This window comes from Patagioenas fasciata, chromosome 4 (assembly GCF_037038585.1).
Source record: "Patagioenas fasciata isolate bPatFas1 chromosome 4, bPatFas1.hap1, whole genome shotgun sequence".
Lineage (NCBI taxonomy): Eukaryota > Metazoa > Chordata > Aves > Columbiformes > Columbidae > Patagioenas > Patagioenas fasciata.
The window spans coordinates 53,278,609-53,296,262 of record NC_092523.1 but is presented as its reverse complement, the minus strand read 5'-3'; the positions used below and the strand labels follow the sequence as shown (position 1 = coordinate 53,296,262).

The following is a 17,654-nucleotide window of genomic DNA, read 5'->3' as shown; positions in this document are numbered from 1 at the left end:
TAGGCTTGATCATGAAAAGGGAAGAAACACCACATCAACAAGATCTTATGAATCTTTTGACAGATCTTCATGACCGTTTTCTTAATATATTATGCTCCTTGTATCTAGACTTTAATAAAAATTAAATAAAACCAAACTATTTAAAATCTATAGCAAAACGTAACTACAGAAGAATGCATGACAGAATCACCAAAGTGATGACAGGAACATAATATTTATCCCAGATTCTTTAAATGTTTGTTTGTTTTTAATAAATTAACCAACTATACTGGTTAGACACAGCTGAAGGAGGATGTCAGGAACATTCAAAACAGCCACGCTCTGATGATGGGCTACAGTTGAAGTCACCCCTGACTTCCAGGGGCAGACCCTAACGCAATTCCTGCTGCTGAGCGTATCCCCAAAAACATTTCCCTTCAACAACAGCCCTGCAAGCTGCTGCCATGTATTTGCATTGCTCTACAAATACTTTCTGTTGTGAATAATGTAAGAAATCATTGCCCATTGTGTTTCAGCTGCTTTAGCATCTTCTGAAAACAGAACATACACTGAAGTGGTGTAAGATTGTGGGTTTAGGGGGGAGTTTTATTGGGATTTTTTTGTGGTTTTTTTTTGTTGTTGTTGTGTTTTTTTTTTTTTTTTTGTGTTATTTTCATCCTCCATCAATGATCTGGTGGTGAAGCATCTGTCACTGTATAGCAACCTTGTGCACCGATACTGCTGCTTGTTAGGCATTTGAAATGAAACATACTCTTCTTAGCGGAAGGCTGGATTTCAACCACTGGCTGGCATTCAGGAACCGTACCACCTGTCTGCAAGAGGCAACTCTTGCTGGGGCATGGCAGGGACACTGTTTAGCATCATGTGACACCAGGGCAATAAAATAAAAAATATTATATCAAGCTGAAAATGCAGGGCAAGTCCAGATGAACTGAGGGCAACACAGTTCAACCTGAGATTTATTTTTCCCCATATGCATCGTGGCAGTTCATATCACAGTGGTTCTGGATTTTTCGGTTCACAGAAGAGCCAGGTTCCAGTTTCACTTCTATTTTTTGTATCCGTATTGCTGTAAAAACAGCAATTCCCTTTGGAAATGGTGACTTCTGTTAAAAGCATGACTGCTCTACAGCCAAATTCAACCTCTGTGGTGGTGTGTCTGGATTTGTACCGCTTACCCCCTTCTGCTACAAAAATAAATCAATCCAGCAGCAACACAGCAGTAGAGCTGCACCCCAAAAAGAGGTATGAAAGTATCCCACCTGTTGCATGTAGGAAAAGCCTACAGGAGATGTAGCTGTAATGGGATGATTCTGTTTGTCCTCTCAGCTCCAGTAAGTGTAACGAGCAAACAGAACGGTAAGCTCTGAATATATATATGCATATGTGTATGTGTGTGTATATGTATCTATAAATATATGCGTGTGTGTATATTTATACATATATATATATACATATATATGGGGAAATAGCACCTGGAGAGAAGAGTCAGGCAGAGAGTAAGCAGAAAACCTGCTGAAAATTCTTGCCTGTCTGTTGGTGGGGGTGTGAGTTTACTAAAAGGAATGGGAAGGAGAAAAAAAGGTTACAAGGAAGAGTCTTTGCAAGTGAGAAATGCATGTATTAAATTAGAGAAATATGAGCATATACAAATTACTGGTTCTGGATGATCTTAAGGTATTAAACTGATTTCCCTCCCACCTCGCCACCCAAGTAATATAAGAGGGGAAAAAAACAGGTTGTGTTGTTTTTTTTGTTTTTTTTGTTTTTCACAAGAATCCTTTAAAAATACAATTCGTTTCATCAACTAAAATCAGCTTTCTGACAAGTTTAAAACCATTAATGACAGAACAGACGTTTTCTTCAAAAAAAGTAATAAAAAAATCAATTTCTCAATAAGAGGTATTTCAAGAAAAAGAAATCAGCCTGATTTTCTACTATAGCACACCAATTACTACTGAAAACTCAAAAACAACCAGGGACCCATCAATATATTAGTGGAAGGTGAATATGATATTGATTTTCAGAAGGAAAACAAAAGAAAGCGGTTGAAGAGCTTCTTAGCAAAATAAATCCTTACAAAAAATGAAAAAGCTGGAGTTATTTCTGAACACATAAAGGTAAAAGAAATGTAGCATCTCTGACACATCTCATAAAAATAAATCTCTGTGGAGGGAGACAGATAAAATTATAAAATCAGTGAGTAAAAGGTATTTGGTAAATGTGGTATCATAAGATTTGGGTTTTTTTGTACACTCTTATTTTAAAAATACAAACTGATTTGCAAACTCAGAGGTAGACTTATGCATAAAATAGAAGCCAAGGGTTTGTGATCACTCATTAGAAGCAAAACAGCTCTCAAGCATTGGCAAACTCTTCTGGTTTGTTCGCTTGAAATTTTCCTGCAAGATACTTTTTCTGGTTAAGCTTAGTAACAGTCTCATAAATGCTACGCTTTTGCATTTTATGGTTTCTTTATTGGCATTCTTAAAATATTCCCTTGGCACATAAGGGAGGTGAAACCCTACTGTAGCATTTACGTAACCGATCAGATCACAGAAAGAATTAATGAAATTTGCCAGCAGCCCACAGACTAAAACATGTTTGCATTAATTGTTTCTTGAACATTTTCAATTTAGAAACAAATCAGCAACAATAAGACTGTGTGTATTTCATGAAGGAAAATAAGAAGCAAATTCATTAATAAGTTATTCACAAGCTCAGCTCCCAAATATATTGAGAACTGGCAAAAAGTCCACAGCAAAGGGTAATGCTAAATAACAGCACATAAAATGGAGAGGCACTATCAGGTAGCATAACATAGAGTTTAGCAGCAGGTCCTGACTTAGTCAACAACCTCATTAATGATCCAAAAGCAGGAGTAAACAGAAACAGAATGAGATCTGCAGATAGCTGGGAAGAACTGTGCATGCCAGCATCAAAAAAAGGGAATAATCCAAAAGAAAGAAGAAGCACAGATGCCAAATAACCCTGCATGCAAAAAATCAAATGAATAAAAATCTTCCATGCACACTTAAGGGGAGAACCACAGGCATGTCTCAGATGAATTTTCCATCTATAGCCAAGTACCAATATCCAGGTAGTAATCAGAGTAGCTCCGTAAAAGCCAGTGGAACCATCAGTGGAACCAGTCAGTGGTGACTGAAGGAAGAAGCAAGGGACTGTTTGCACCAGCTGGTGGGAACCCTCTTATTAAGGAGGGTAACAGAAGGTGCAAGAAAAGGTCTTTGGTGCTGCAGGGTGAGGTGTATTGTTTGTGTTGCAGAGAGGCAGCAGCTCTTCTGACATAACCTACAGCAAGTCAGCATCCTCCATAAGCCAGCTCATTGGTTATACTATCAGTACTTTTAATAATCTGTAAAATTACTGCTTGAAAGAGGTGAGGGGGGTGAACAATACGAAAGGTATTTTCATAAATCTGTAGACTTGAAATGAGGCATCTAAAGGTGGTAAATGAGTAAATGACTCGCAGAACGTTACTTGCCTTGGCTGTCCCGCACCTCATACTGAGAAAAACGTTGCTGCTGAGGCCTCCAAGTGCTGTTTTGCCTGCTGTTTTCATTAAAAGCCATTCATGTTCTATTCAGATCACTTCAGTCAATGTGGATTTCTGTTTTATTTTTCAGTTAAACCCTGTCAGCATAATCAACATCGTCTGCAAGTTGTTCTGCATTGTTGGCAAGTGACTGTCTTCACATACTGTAAACTTTGTGTAGTTAATTGTTCTTAGAGAACAGGGAAATATTTATTGGTAACAGGGTGATATTTACATGACAATACAATGGCACTGTGTTCATTTTTGAACACAAAATTCATCTCACATGGTTGGCTTTCGTATTTTTACTGTTTGGTACCCTACAAGTTGTCCTAGTGGGGGAAGTGTGGAAGGGGAGAAACCTGCTTTCATTCTTTAGAAGGAGGTTGGGAAAACATGGGAATGACGGATCAACTTAGCTGGAAAAACTTTCCGACTAAGGAGAGGTGCCTGGATATTTATTAGTCAAAGAGAGAAAGCAAGCAGGAGTTAATGGCTGTTCTCAATGTGGTGGAGCTCGCTGATGGAGTTCCTAAAAGCTATGTGCTAGGAGCTGTGCTGTTCAACATGTTTATAAACAGCCTGAAAACTGACAGACTGTTAAAATGAATAGGTCCGATAATTACAAAGAAGTTGGTCAGGCTAGTGAAAACGAGGGTTGGCTGAAGATTTATCGAACTATTTTTGGAGATGGAGAGGCTGGGTAATAAAACAGCAGGTGAAACCCAGTGGAAGAATATGTAAAGTGATGCGTGTAGGAAAAAGCGATCCAAGGCTCATGAACAAAATGAGCTCTGAGCCGACTGTAACTGTCAGGAGTGAGACCATGAAAACATCAGCTTAGTGCTTGAAAATGCTGAATAAAACAGCAGGAGGTTTTAGGGAACAGATAGAGAACAGAGAATACTGTTAAACCCCAGCACAAAACTATAGTTCATCCTCATTTTGAACACCATGAGCTGCTCTGGCTCTTCCACCTGCAAACAAAATATGATTAAAAATTCAGAGGAGAATGACAAAGATGACAAAAGGTGTGGGGCAGTTTCTCTTCTCCAGGCTGAACACCCACAACTCTCTCAGCCTATCCTCACAGAAGAGCTGTTCCAGCCTCGGATCATTTCTGTGGCTCCTCTGGCACCTCTCCAACAGGTCCCTCTCTGTCCTGTCCTGAGGACGCAGAACTGCAGGGGGGTCTCACCAGAGCAGAGCAGAGGATTGGATTTATTTAGCAGAGTAGATTTCACGGGAGAAATCCAGAGAACATTAATAAATGTGGGAAAAAACCTCCGTGTCTAATTGAGAAAGGGCCTGAGATGAAAATGGATGAGCAAGTACTGGGGAGAATGTATGAGTGCTCCTGCTGTTGTTGCTCCTCCCTAGACATGTGCTTTGGGGCACAGTTGGAGCATGTATGTGGTGGGGGGAGTGCCTGTGTAAGCTGTGTTCATCCAGAACATGAGCCATATGCTGCTTTTAAATCTTCTGAAACTGAGCAGCCTTGTCTCCCTGATCAGACTTATCTCTAAAATGATGACTGACTTCTGGGACTTCCTTCTGTGCTCACTTCCTGCGAACCTGAACTTGGCTCTTGGGAAGCACCGTGGATTGGCAGCTTGAGCAACTGAAAAAAATTGACATGAAAATCACTGTCAGAAAAGGGCCGGAAAGAGAATCTGAGAGCTTAATTATGGCTGCAAAGGAATTGGCTCTTTGTATGAGTGGTGATAAAACAAAGATGGTGGTAAGTACAGAGCATAGGAATTGCAGTCAAGTTTTGGAGACTATTAGAGGTTTTGTTTATAATCATACCAACACAGCTAGAGATTTTTAAAAGGTGCAGCCAAAAAGGCTGCCAAATCATGCACCATGCATTCTGCAAGAGCCATGGAATACAAGTAGCTTCAATACAACAGGATAGTAATAGGGGATGTGTTGCAATCTTGGTCAAAGTGAGAAACACATATAAAAATCCCTTGGAGATTTTATCTTTTTTTCTGTTAATGACCATAAGATATATTCTAGCAGATCTAGCCTAGTGGCCTTAGAAAGGCATGAGGGAGACTGTGTAATTGTGAACTTTGCTTTTCCACGTAATGAGAACACCAGACTGAGAATGCAGGAGAAGACAAACACGCATGATCAGCAATGACGCAGAAAGCATAAGTGCAATTACTTAAAAATTAGTTGGGAAAACCTAAATGGTACTGCGTACATTAGAAACACAGACCGTGTGCCTTCCAAAAAAACAAGCATCAAACATGATAAACATGAAAAACTCATTGATAGCTGGATCTGAATTGGACCACCATAAAACTTGGATGATGGAGTGGAAAAGCAATGACAACAACAGTAACAGTGCCATGTGGCTATTACTATCACATCTATAGAAATGTATGCTCATATTTAGCATTTATATTCTACAGATCAAAACCTGGCTGGTTTTAATGAACACTGAGAGGTAGATGTCTGCAACAGAAAGAGATCCAACTTGATGAAGAACGGTGCCTCTCCTTGCCCAACGTTCTGCATGCAGCTAAGTACAACTATGACCTGAAGAGCTGAAGACCCTTTCCTTTTAATCCAGGTGAGAAAGTAAATATGCTTTTCTTTAAAGGTGTAAATGAGACCCAGAGATTTGTAAGAGGGGGATGCTAAAGATCAGAAAAAGAAAATTCTGCGGGTGTTTTGTCACATGGCCAACCTACAACATATCCATGTGTATGTCTGTCCTTGGAAAGACACCAAGGAGCAGGCAACACCAGAGCTTTGAACACAGAGAACAGCCACTTTCCTGACAAAAAGGAAAAAGCAACACCTCACCTAGTAAGGTCAGCAGTCCTAGCCTGAATCTTTAGTCCAAGACCTTGAATAGAGAAAAACATGAGTGTGAACAGCTAGTATGTAACAGAGAAAAAAAGGCAAGAGGTGGAAGTGATTAAAAAGAAATCACAAACCCAAAAAGCATATATCACAGTACAGTCATGTTTTGACTTGAAACAGAGCATTGCAGGGGCCAGTGGTGTTACACTACCCTCAGAATGATCACAGATTTCATGGGTAGAGCTGATTCCTCCCTTCTGTGTGGACGAACACTCACCTTCCTCAACAGGCAAGAAGACTTATAGTAGAAGGAGTTTTATGGGCTCTCTTTAAAAAGGCTGTTAGATGACAGAGTTTCAAAAAGCAGGAGGCAAGTAATTTTTAACTTAGATTTAAATTTATAGCTTACCACTTGAGTGCTGAAAGAGGAATTTGCTTCTTCTCTTTGTTCCTCTACCTGAGTGTCTTCATAGGCTGCAGTTCTCCATGATGCGTAGTACCAAAGAGCACAAAAGATGAATGAAAGGCAAAATTCGCATAGCAGTTCGTTTGGAAAATCAGACTTAACTTCTGTCATTGTTAATTGTATTTGAGGGTTTGACTGTGACTGGGGAAAGAGCCTGGTGATACAGGACACATCAATTTGCCAGTCAATTTACAGGTGGCTGGTACTGGATACAAATTTCCCAAATATATTGAGTGTCATATCTGAAAAACAATTCCAGTGCTTGGACATTATGCTCTGCCTACTGCTCTAAGCACCCTTCAGTTTAATGATATTCATATTCTCCAAATTACTGTGCTGCTCTCATCTTGGCACACCAAGTAGCAGTTGTGTATACTAAGCTGTGTGGTATGTCCTATACATTAGGGTATCTGGCTTAATTTGGAAATCTTAAAATGCATACTGGAATTATTGATTGTACAGCTCAGAAGATGAAATAGGATGGGGTGGATCTCAGAGTTGTGAATAATAAACTCCTGCTCAGCCAAATCTATGGAGTGATGAGTTCAAACTCAAAGAGATGCTGCCATTACGCATTTCATACATGCTAATATCAGGCTAGGTACACTCCTTATTACATGTCTGTTATTTTTTCTTAATAGCCATGCAGAAGGATGGATTAGTGTGTAAGGGATTTAGGAGCACAATTCTCACTGGCCTATGGTGAGATTATGTGCCTGAAAACGTCTTTTGAAATCTCCTCCAGATATCGATTGCTCTCAGATTTCCATTTGGCTGAATAGGTGTTCTGAAAGGTCCATGACCCCCGTTTCTTGTGTGCTGGTTGATAACAATTTACAGTCCAGCCTTTTATCCCAAGATGTTAGGTACATCTTGCTTGGTCTTCCTTTCCTTTCAGAATTCATCTCAGCAAGCCTTCCTTAGTCTCTTTCTTCCCCAGCCCTAAGGAGAACAAAACTAATTGGGTTCATCTAAAATCATACTTGAGTTGCCCATCTATAACTAGCACTTGAGTTGCCCTTTCTGCACTGTTACTTGTGTCTGCACGTTAGCGATGGGGACTCAATATTTCCCGTAGCCCTCAGGTGCAGATCCACTAGCACTTTTCTGTGTCTCAGTCATCTCTCCTGATCTGTTCTGTGCCTTTGCTGGTACATCTCAGTGTCTTGTTTACTTTCTCTTTGGCTGCCAGACTATGTGCTATCTAAAGATTAGATCTCCCATTTGTCTTGGATCATTTTCCTGTGACCCTATCAGAGAAAGAATTAGAAGATTTATAAAATGAATGTGTGAAACAAGGATGTGCCAATCAACTGTATAGAAGGGGGTAAAAACATTATTTTAGTGTCTGCTGATACAAGTTGAAAGAAAACTAGACTTAATAAAAAATCATTCTACTGATTTCTGAAACAGAGCCCAGGAGGCAGAAAGATCATGGAGGAGACCAGAAAGATCAATTGCATGTCTCTGCACAACAAGCCATTTCTTAGAGTCCTGATTTTTGGTGTAATCCCTTTGGCTGCGTTTTGATCCGGTCTTATTTGATTCATGTTTCTTTCTCATTAAATTGTACGCATGAGAAATCCGCTCAAGAGTTCACCTTACGCATGTTTCACCGAAAGGAGCTTCTGTTGTATTGGGTACAAACCACTCTGTCTGGTTTTATTATTTGAAATCCTCAGAATTTGTCTTTGCATTATTGCTTGCTTTCTTTCTGGAACCTACTTTACTCCTGAACCATAGCATTTAGTCTTCAGAATAATGAGGATCACAGAATTGCAGAATCACAGAATGTTAGGTATTGGAAGTGACCTTGAAAGATCATGTAGTCCAATCCCCCTGCCGGAGCAGGAACACCCAGATGAGGTTACACAGGAAGGTGTCCAGGCGAGTTTTGAATGTCTCCAGAGTAGGAGACTCCACAGTCTCCCTGGGCAGCCTGTTCCAGTGTTCTGATACCCTCACTGAGAAGAAGTTTCTTCTTATATTTAAGTGGAACCTCTTGTGTTCCAGTCTGTGTTCATTGCCCCTTGTCACTTTACCAATGCAATATAACCTCAAGTGAGAAAGTTAATTTCGTATTCAGTTTAGAATTTCACCATTAATTCAATGAATACTAGATTCATACTGCAGTGGTCAAAGTCCTTGGAGAGTGCCTTTAAAACCCTGACTTCTTAGCTGCGATCATTTCCTACTTTTGTTTCACAAATGGCTTTAAACCCTCTCATGGTGTCATGAGAAGAGTGGTGTTTTTCCCTTGGCTTCTTCTCTCGCTCCTGACTGCCAGGAGATGGGTGAGATAAGTGGTTACAGACGATACCAGCATCATAGGATATGTGGCTGAGCGCTGCAAAATCCCCGTGCCCAGCATCCCCTGAGGGGCAATACAATATTTCTGCCAGTAGCTCACATTTCTTTCAAGCCCAGCAAGCAATGTGAATGGGAACCTAACTCTTCTGGACATCAGCGTAAATTCATCCTGCATTCTTGTGCTGCCATGGATGCCAGGAGTAGATTCCCTCCTCTTCTTCATGGGAAATTTTGTGTTCTTGGCTGATGGAGTCACACTAAGTTGCAGCATGCAGCATATGGCTTCAAGGACCCTGTAGATTAAGACAAATACATTGTTTCTTAAGGAATTCAGGCGCCAAAATATCTATTTTGTGCTGTTTGTTTATGAAGAACATCTTGTTTTCTGAATGCCCAAAGGGTAAATCAATGAGCAACCCAGAAATTCCTGTCTGCCCCTTTGGTTCTAAAAGTCTTTCTGCCTCTTATCCTTCTCAACCCCAACCGTTGCTTTTGCTGTTTATTGGATTTCTTCTGGTTTCCCTTAAGTTTTCTCACTTTTACCAGCAGCTGCAACCAATCAACCTCCTTGCCTCCGCATTTGCTGCCAGTCCCAGGGAAACCTCTCTGGCAGCACGGCTTATTTTTACTCTGCTATTTCTGCTTCCTGTTGTTTCAGCAATAACGATGTGGAGGGGCATTTAATTGCTCTTTCCATTTAACCTGGCTGAAGTGTACTCAGCATGCCCATCTGCTTTAACGCGGCTTCTAGATCAAAGTCCCCCCCCTTTTACGACAGTTGGGTACATCTTCCAGACTAACTTACTGACACACAAAGAGAGGCTTCAGTCTTTATTTGAAAATACAACCAGAGCCAGCTCTGAGAATTCACAAGATCAAATAATTGAGGGAAAAAAAACACAACCTGAATTCTCTAAATATCAGTATTAGTGGCAATTTTTCTTTTCTCTCACATTATTTAAATACTGGAATAACAGAGACAGGTCATGCTTTCCAAATAGTTGAAATCACTAGAAATTGTACAGGAAAGCTGTACTGTTAGGTTTCAATTAAGCTAAATTATTAATGATTTTTGTGTCTAATTGCCTTATTACCTAGACTACAGACAGATTCAGGCCAGCAGTTCAGATAGTTCTTATGCGGGACCATTTTGCAGTCCATGTCTGAGCCATCAGTGACCACTAGTCTCCTGCAGCAGGTTTGTACGGCCTTTCCCAGTCATGACAGCATCATGAGCGGGGTGGGTCTAGGCACGCACATCAGGGACAGCAGTTTACTAGGACCAAATCACATGCTTTGCAGGACATGCAAGTTAGGGACCAGATGTGGAGTCTCTTGGGGTCTAATTCAGCATTATTGTTCATCATTAGAAATCAATGAGCTCCAATTGTGGGGGATTTTATGATGGAAATCTGAGTTTCTGAGGGAAGAGTTGAGCTTTGCTGGATCTACAGGAAAAAGCCCATGATGTTTATTTGTATGGCTCCATAGCGTTTATTTCTTACAGTTGATATATTTTTGTTATGGCAATACTTCACACTGAAAAAAAAAAAAAAGATGAAAACCAAGCAAGCCACATAGCACTTGATCACAAAGTAAAGAAAACATTGTGAAATACATTTCATGCTGGGGAACCAGTTTAAAAAACAACCAAAGTAAGCCTGAAAAGCATAAATATGTAGCAATGAACTGGTCAAGATGACATGCATCTCTGAAAATGAGGTAATTAATTACAGAATGTAATGGCTCAGTGACAGTTGTTTGTGGAAGTTCATGAAAATCTGAGGAAAAGCCAGAGACCAAATAGGCCACAGATCTTCAGAAAGAAAAAGGGGAAAACAAAGGAAAAAAGAAAAAGAATCAGAATAGCAGGAAATTGCAATGCACTAAGCTTAATGTTAATTAATTTTAAAATAATTTAATTATTATTAAAGATCCATCTCTACCTAGGGGGATATTAGAATAACAAGCAGCAAATGATGCAGGCAACGCGGCGCCAAGGGTGGTGTGTGTGTGACAAATCCTCCTGAAGAAGAAAATGGATTGGTAACCCAAAATATTGGGTGAACACATCCAAATAATGCAACTTGAAATGGCGATTCTTTTCTTTTTTTTTTTTTTTTTCATGGAAGAAAGCATTCTGGAAATGTCTAAAGCTGCTGTTTGGTTCTGTTACAGGTTTTCCATTGCAAAACACCACACTGAATTTGACAGCTTAAGGGCCGGTCACCTCTGCAAGCAAAAATACCTGAATGCTTGAGTGATGGATATGGAAAAAGAGTAGATTATAGAGAGTTTTACGAAATGATAGAGCAGCACAACAAATCAATGCACTTCAGGGCTGTGAGCGCAGGTAAGTTATATCCTTCAGCTGCAGAGAATAGCTCCTCTGTATGTAATTACACCAGGGATACGGCATTAAATCGCAATACCTCATTACTCCTCCTTGCAAAACACAAAAGAATTAGAGGGAATTCAAACCTGAAAAAGGAAAATGATCAGACACTTGGAAAGACTGATATACAAGGAGAGATTAAGTCGCTTAAATATATACTTTATCTAATCAATAATTAAGTAAGAGAAGGATAATGGCTTAAAAATATGTAAGGATAATTATTTTGGATGATGCATGGTCCCAATTCAACACAGTGCTTAAAACACATACACATATCCATCAGCCCTGCAACACGCCAACATGTGTGACTTCAATGGAGCTTAAGTGCATGCTTAAATTCAAGCATGCGCTGAAGCACTTTGATTAATTGGGGCCATAACCACAAGTAATGATAAGAAATTAAGAAACAGAAAAATGTAGGCTGAACAGCCAGGAAAATCTTCCAAATGGTAAGATAGATGAGACTGGGGAGTAATCGCTCAAGGGAATTGGTGGAAACCTCATCCCTGGACACCTTCCTAGTTTCACCAAAGTCCTGGGAAAATATCCCCCTGGAATAATCTGGCTGTTTGCTCTGGAGGCCACAGCTGTACGACCTAACGTGACTTTTCTGTTTCTAAGTTTTTCTGGGCTGGCTCACAGCATTAAGCCCAAGGCACAATTTTAATGAGCAATGATAGCGCGACAGGCTGCTGTCCTTCTGAATCTCTTCCTTGCCTCCCCCCACCCCAAATCACTGGGTTATTTTCATCTTCATTACATGTGATGCTATGAAAGAAAAGGAAAAAAAAAATACCAAAAATCACACTCTGAGCCCAGTGGTATTTTGTCTTTTTCCCACTCACTGACTAAACATTGATTTCATTCTCACCTCTGCATTAAAACAAAGCTTAAAGATATATAGCATATCTAATTTCCACTTGTAAGGCTTTCTTTCATTCTAGAGCATGCATGGCGACTGTCAGCAGCGAGGTAACCATATCTTGGAGAATCTCATCTCTCTGAGCATCCCAGCAGAAGCAGTATTAAAAATTTGGGGATTTTAGTGATTTTATTTTTTTTTTCCTCCTCCATGTGGCCCCTGGAAGAAGGGCTGTTGCAGAGAAGGACTTCCCTGAAGATGGAGCACCACATTCCCCAGTAGACATTCTTCCCATTCTTTCTTTATTTTTATGATGTCGGTGAGATGGGCCCTGATTTTGTTATAGGGAAAACAGAACATGTATGTTTATCAGTCTTAATTTTTCACAGCACCTCAGGGCATCCAGAATAGCAGTTCTTAACCCAAAATACCTTTGTGCCTGTCTATCTAGTGATGCAGTTAGGAATACATGTGAGTGTTTTCCTGACTCACCATCCTAGTTAGCAAGCAAGATTAATTCCTTTATCCCACTGAAAAGAACTATCCTACAAGGTTTGTGCAGTTCTGTCATTGGAGATCCTTCAGAACTCATGAAAGAAATATCTGGGCAGGATAATAAATGGAGAGAGTTCTCATCTGGGGTGGCCTGGGTGGCCTCTTTCAGAACCTCTCAGCTCTTTTGGCTACAGTTTGTTGGGCTGTGTTTTTGGTTTTGTTTGTTTGTTTTGTTTGTTTTTTAAATTTATTTTTATTTTTAAATTGCTTGTTTGTTTGTTTTACATTCAAAGCTGAGAGAGCAGCATCTCCCCAAACCAGTGTGGTCACTGGTATAAAACGTGGTACGTTCTGCCTGTCATTGCTCACGTGATTGGAAAACTCTGCATTTTTTTTTTCCAGTTAGAAGAGCTCAATTTGCTTGGATCCTTCTCTCCAACAGGGTCTAGGAGAAAAAAGTTTATCATGTTCCAGTCAAGCATGTTTATTTCCAGAGGCCCCTTGTAAGTATTTAAGATCACAAACGTTAAACCAAAGGGAGATTTCTTGTCCCTTGTCCTAGTTGTCCCTGGCTCTCCAGAGATCAGGGCATTAATTTTTTCCCCCCTTCCTGAGGGTCCTCTCTCCCTGCCCTGGACCTGGGCTGCTGCAGGGCTGCCCAGAGCCCACTCCCTAGGCTGGGCAGTGGTGAGAGGGTTTGTGTCAGGCTGTGATTGGCTGTTTGGTTGGGGACATCAGGCCGAGTGGCCAATCAGGAGATGGGGAATTGAGCAAGGAATGGGTCTGCCCCTGACAGCCTGGCTGAGATTGGCTGCCTGGGAGGGGAGCGATGGGCAGTGCAGCCAATCAGGAGGTGGGGAAATGAGCGTGGAATGGCTCTGTGTCTGGTAGACAGGTGGCGATTGGCTGTCTGGGAAGGGAGCAAAAGGCAGAGCAGCCAATGGGGAGGTGAGGAAACCAGCAGGCAATGGGTCTGTGCTGGAAAGGCCAGTTGCAATTGGCTGCTTGGTTGGGGACCATTGGCCAATCAAAGAGGTGGGGAAGCCAGCGTGGAACGGTTCTGTACCGGAAAGGCAGGCTGTGATTGGCTGTCTCGGAGGAGAGCAATGGGGAGAGCGGCCAATCGGGAGGTGGGGGAACCTTTATGGCGGGGGCGGCCGGGGCAGGTGGTGGCTGCCGGCCGAGGAGGGAGGGCGGCGCGGCGCGGCGCGGCGCGGCAGGAGCCGACGCGGAGCCGGCTGCTAGGTGGAGCCCGCGTCCACGCAACGCAGATCCGGGCTCTCGCCGCTCCCCCGCCTCTCGGCTCGCCGCCTGCCCGGCTCCGTGGGGCCGCCGCCGGGCAGGGCAGTAGCGCTGCCTCCTCCTTCTCGCCGGGCCCTGCGGGGGACGCGGGTGCTGCGGGTCCCGCCGTCCCGGAGCTGCTCCACCTCCACCCCGCGTGTGTGTGTGCGCGCGGTGCCGAGCCGTGTCGGCGCGGCCGCCCGCCCGCGGCCATGGGCCCCCCCCGCCCCCGCTAGGCACCGCGCGGGGCGCGCCCGCGGAGCCGCCCCCAGCTCCGCGCCCGCGGAACCGCCCCCCGCCCGCCCGCGCCGGAGCTGGAGGTGTCCGCAGCGGGAGGAGAAGGAGGAAGGAACCGGGGTGCCGGCGGATCCCGGGGGGCTGAAGACCACCCGCCCTCCCGCCCCTGCGCGGGCCCCTTTGTGTCCCCCAGCCCCGGCGGAGCGAGGGGCCGCGGGCAGGGGAGCGGATGCGAAGAGCGGCTGGTGCTGGAGAAGGAAAAGGGGGATGGTGGAAGATTTCTCTCCCTTGTATCTTTTTTTTTTGGTGGTTTCTTCGGCAGTGACGGTTCTTCCCCAGCAGCAGCGGCAGCAGCACCAGGCGATGACTCTGCCGCATACGACTCGCCTGGCCGAGGGTGCCGGCTCCGGAGACATCACCTTGGTCTGAAGTTGCCCACCTGGAGGAGGTAAATCGGAGCGGGGCTTTGGTCCAGAAGGGGTCGGCGACAACGGGGGGGCGAGAGGAGCGAGCGATCGCCTCCCCCATCCCCACACACCCTCTGTTCTCTGGGAGGGAGCTTGTGTAGCAGAAGAACACGGCAGCAAAGGAGAGACTTTTTTTTTTTTCTTTTTTTAAATTTTTTTTTTTCTTTCCTCGAAGGACGTTGCTTGCGTCTCACCCATCCTCCCCTTTTCCTCCTGGCTGGGGGGCTTTGATACTGTGGCCAGGTCTACTTCCAATCACACCTCCCCCCCCTCCTTTTTCCTGGTTTTAATGGCTGGATTGTGGCAGCAGCTCCTTGCTGCAGGTTGTTGAGGAACTGATGGGGACTTGCATCTCAGGAGCCGGAGGTGACTAAAGGTAACTAACCCAACGGATGGATGGATGCTCACCAACCCTTACCTGCCCGTTAGTGCCACCCTTGCCTGGTTGCACTGGGCTGAAGGGTGCTGGGTGCACGCTTGGATTGAATTATTTTCATAATACGGATAGTTTTTAACTTCAGGGGGGCTGGATCCTCCAGGTAACAAGGGGGAGTCTCTGGGACTGCATGCTGGGGTGGGGGGGACAGTGGGAGCAGGGGGATGCTGTTAGTTGGGAAATGCTTGGTAGGCTCCAGCTGGCTTTGACCATAGACAACCAGGGTGTCGAAGGCAGATAGGTTTTGTTCTTGCTCTCCTTTCTGTTTTTCATTGGAAGGATGGTGGGTTTGTTGGTGTTACCATAAGAAATTTCCGAGTTTCATATATATACCTCCACCCCATGGCTTTGTGGATCTGTGTTTCTATTGAATTTCTGAAGGCTGCCTCAAGAAACAACCGCTTTCCTGGATGGCAGGAGTGTGGATAGGGGACATGGGTGGGGATGTTGCCAATTTGGGGGGATTGCACTGGGGGCTACATGTGCGTGGCTGTGGGGTGGTAGGGTCTGCATCCAGGTTACAGGTAGGTGCAAGCTTCTCTTTCCTTGCAGCGGGAGAGGGAAATGTATGGTCCAGGTGGATGCATTGCTAAAGATGTTATGAGCTTCCCACCTCCTGCCTGGCAGATCGTGTTTGCCGGCTGTAACAGCATAGGGCTGGAATTTGTCAGGGGGATTTTTGAGGAAGAGGGACTGGTATGTATGTCTAGAGGAAGAACATTGCTTCCTCCCCTGCCTTCTGTTTCTGAGCTCTTGGTTTATTTGCTTGCCTAATTACTTATTTGCTTTTTCCCCTTGCAATCATCTTTTGACTGTTTAAGTTGAAAATATGGTGGCAAGGCTGATGCTCAGTCCCTGCTATGAGCCAGAGAGCAGCCCTTCATGTTTTCCCAGTCTGAGGAGCCTACCTCCAGCTGGTACCCGTTATCACCAAAGAAGATGTGGGTACAGTGCCCCAGCAATCTACCCTGGGTACCCAGGGGGATTGCCTTCAAGGGCTGGGTCTAATTATTGCTGTGTCTAGAGTTGTTGATAGGAAAAACATGCGCCCTTGGTGCATTTATTTATTTATTTATTTTCCCCCTAAAGATAAGCAGATGTTTGGTTTCACAGGACGGATGGAGAGGTAGAAAGGAGCCTCTATTTCTCTCCCTTTCCTGATCGGTGTGTGATGCTTCTCTGCAGTGGTTAAAACAACTTGTATAGGGCCAAAAGCTATGGATTGTTGTCTGCTTGTCACTGTAACATTCATGGATTTAGCCAAAACAACCCATGTCTGTTGTATTCACTTTCCTGTTTAGGTCACTCATTAGGAGGTATTAGCATTTTCCACTCTCCCAGTCGTGGTTTCAGGCAGCTAGCTGCTTAGGAGGAAGCTGAGATGCCAAAAAAAAAAAAAAAAGGGTGAAAAATGCCATCTGTATCTTGATGCAAGGCAGATACGTAGTCTGTTAGTTGCAGCTTCTTTCTATATTATAGCACTGATTATTCAAGAGCGTTGGATCAAGATTTTCAAAGCTGACCAGAAAAAAAAAATATTCTGTGGAGTTAAAAATAAATAAATTCAATTTTCATTGTGGAATGCTGTCTCTTAAAGAGCACAGCCAGTGCTGCCTGCTTGGTATTGAGTAGTAGTATGTGCTTTGTAGAGCTCATTTATCATAATTTCCAAGGGTTTGCGATATGAACAGACTTCTACTGTGTATTCATTAGGAAAAATCCTTCCACTGAGTTATTTTATGGGGGTAAGCCAGGTGTTGCAGGTTGAAAGAGGCTGCTGTCAGAAGTCTGCAGTCGTCACTTAAGAATACCAGACTGGGAAGAGAAGAAAATTCATGTGCCCCTGCTCATGGTGGGTGGCAAAGTTCAGGTTAGGGCTTCACCACAAAGCTGCTTTTTTTTTTTTTTTTTTTTTCCTAAAGGTAAAACAAGTTGTCTCAGATGGCAGGAGTCAGTCCCCCTTGTTGTGGTTGAGGCCGCTCCTGTTCCAGCTCCTTAGGAGTACCTTTTCCTTATTTAGGCTTGGTTTACTACCAAGTGACTGTCTTGTTACCTGCTAGCAAAAAGTAAGGTGGATACAGATCTCTGGTGGGTCTCTTTCCAAAAAGAACTGAAGTTTTTATAAAGCTGGTGTTGGCCCCTGCGTTCCACATTATTTCTATTATTCAATAAAATGTAAGTTTTCCCTTTTCTTTTGGGGGCTGTTAGGTGAGGATATATTCAATTATGCATTTAATTCCAGAGCAAGCTCCATGGCAGTGCAGATTGATGACAGTCAAGACACCAAGCCCTGCTTTGTAGGGCAGTGAGGTTTTAATGGTATTTATTA

General features: G+C 43.3%; 1 protein-coding gene across 32 annotated transcripts in view; it reads left to right on the top strand.

Annotated features, from left to right (window-relative positions):
* The first annotated feature begins 14,151 nt into the window (after nt 1-14,151).
* The window catches only part of ADGRL3 (adhesion G protein-coupled receptor L3), a 384,288-nt gene continuing 380,785 nt past the window's right edge, over nt 14,152-17,654 (top strand). For 9 of the 32 annotated variants that reach the window (XM_071807883.1, XM_071807877.1, XM_071807875.1 and 6 more), the window contains exon 1: nt 14,155-15,265. The gene's annotated coding sequence lies outside the window, so the exon portion shown is untranslated. The other 23 variants (XM_071807856.1, XM_071807869.1, XM_071807862.1 and 20 more) reach the window with 7 other exon arrangements.